Source organism: Schistocerca nitens, chromosome 2 (genome assembly GCF_023898315.1).
Source record: "Schistocerca nitens isolate TAMUIC-IGC-003100 chromosome 2, iqSchNite1.1, whole genome shotgun sequence".
Lineage (NCBI taxonomy): Eukaryota > Metazoa > Arthropoda > Insecta > Orthoptera > Acrididae > Schistocerca > Schistocerca nitens.
In genome coordinates this window covers 1,157,996,657-1,157,998,619 of record NC_064615.1, presented here as the reverse complement: position 1 = coordinate 1,157,998,619, position 1,963 = coordinate 1,157,996,657, and positions in this window count along the sequence as shown.

Here is a 1,963-nt window from a genome sequence, read left to right as displayed (position 1 = left end):
GAAAAACAAAAATAGGGAAAGGAAACAAGAGAGGTCTCAAATGCCACAGCGGAGAAAAGGGTAAAGAGAAGAGGTAAGGAAAAGAGAAGGACAAAGGAAGGATGAAGACATACAAGCAGAGAAGGAAAAGAATGCGTTACATTTACAAGCGTCCGTCTCCGGACGTAGGCACAAACCATACCCCCAGTGGTGAGAAAGGGAAGGAAAGAGCCAGAGGTGAGGGGAGGAGGGGCGAAGATGGGGGATAGGGAAGGGTGCGGAAAAGGAAGGTACGCAGCCCGGAAAGGAAGAAGGGCCACATTAGCTCGGGGTCCTGTGCTCGCTACGCACGTATCCATAAAAGAGTTGTGGACCCCCTGGGGGGGGGGGGGGGGGTGTAGGTCAGTCTGTCCAGGGTCTTTCACTCCATAATTTTCCTTTCTTTCTGGAGAATCCTGGTCGGGTGAGCAAGGCAAATGTGCTCTCTGCATTTGACACAGGTGGGAAGTGAGGCGCATGGAGTATTGGGGTGTGTTGGGTGTCTTCAATCTCTGTTTGTGACACTGAAGTACAGTGGTAAGACATATGGCTGAATTTCCAGCACCTAAAGCACCGCATTGGGGGAGGGATATAGGGCCTTACATCACGCCGGTGGACCATCACCTTGACCTTCTCGGGCAATGTATCACCCTCGAAGGCCAAGATGAAGGCACCAGGTGAAGCCTGATTATCCTTCGGACCCCAGTGGACACACCACATGAAATGTACACCTCGCCACTCTAAATTGGCACACAGCTCATCATCGGACTGTAAAAGAAGGCCTCTGTGAATTAGGCTACACTGGACCATATTTAAGCTCTTATGGGGCGTGATGGTTATAGAAATATCCCCCAGCTTGTCACAAGTGAGTTACTCCTGTGACTGGGCATAGGATGCTGTATTGATCAAGACTGACCCAAATCTCATTTTGAACAAGCCCTCCACTTCCAAGAACTAGTCCTCATCAGCAGCGTGATCCCTGTGTGGTCAGGGGGCTACAACCAACAGGGTACATGGTGGCCCCACCACAATGTGTGCTGGATATCAGGTGCAAAGAAGTCCATGGTCATCGTCTATGCAGAAATCGACACTGCATAATGCATGGTGGAAAACGCACCAAGGAAGGTGTCCTCAACCAAGAGATGGAGAATGGGCAGGACTGCAATGCGACGATGAGAAAGTGGGCTAAAGATCTCAATGCACAATCGACACAATGCACCTTGTAAGGCGCCCTTCCCCAAATGGCTCGCTCTTTGGGAAAATTTTGAAGAACAGAGGTCAAACCCTACAGGGGACCATCACATAAAGTCCAAAACATGTGAGACTCCTTTTAGTCGCCTCGTACGACAAGCAGGAATACCTCGGGCCTATTCTAACCCCTGGACCTGCAGGGTTTTGTCTGTGATTAACAGCTACTGCACAACTGTCACCGGAGATCAGTAATATAGACCAATCAGCATATGGGACTGTCATACAAAACAAAGTAAAAGAATCCACAATATTAACCAATGCACGGAAAGTAGATTTATATAGAATTCTAATGGAATACGAAGAAGTATTATCCAATTGTCCCAGTAATATCAGTGATTACATATGTAAGTTTAAAATCAAAAATGACACTCCATTTTTCTGTAAGCCATATCCAGTACCGGGAAGTTTGAAAGAAGCCATTAAGGAGCAAATCGACAAAATGATTGACAACAGTATAACAGAACTTACTTCTAGCATCATGAATAACCCTTTAGTAGTGGTAAAAAAGTTACAGGAGGTGTGCTAGACACGTGTACATTGAATAAACATGTAGAAACGGAACGAGACAGACCAATTAACATCAATGAAGTGTTATCCAAATTGGAGAAAACAAAGTTTTTTAGCACAATAGCCCTGACTGCTGGATACTGCAAAATTAGGTTACATCTGGACTCAAAAAAGTATACAGAAATCC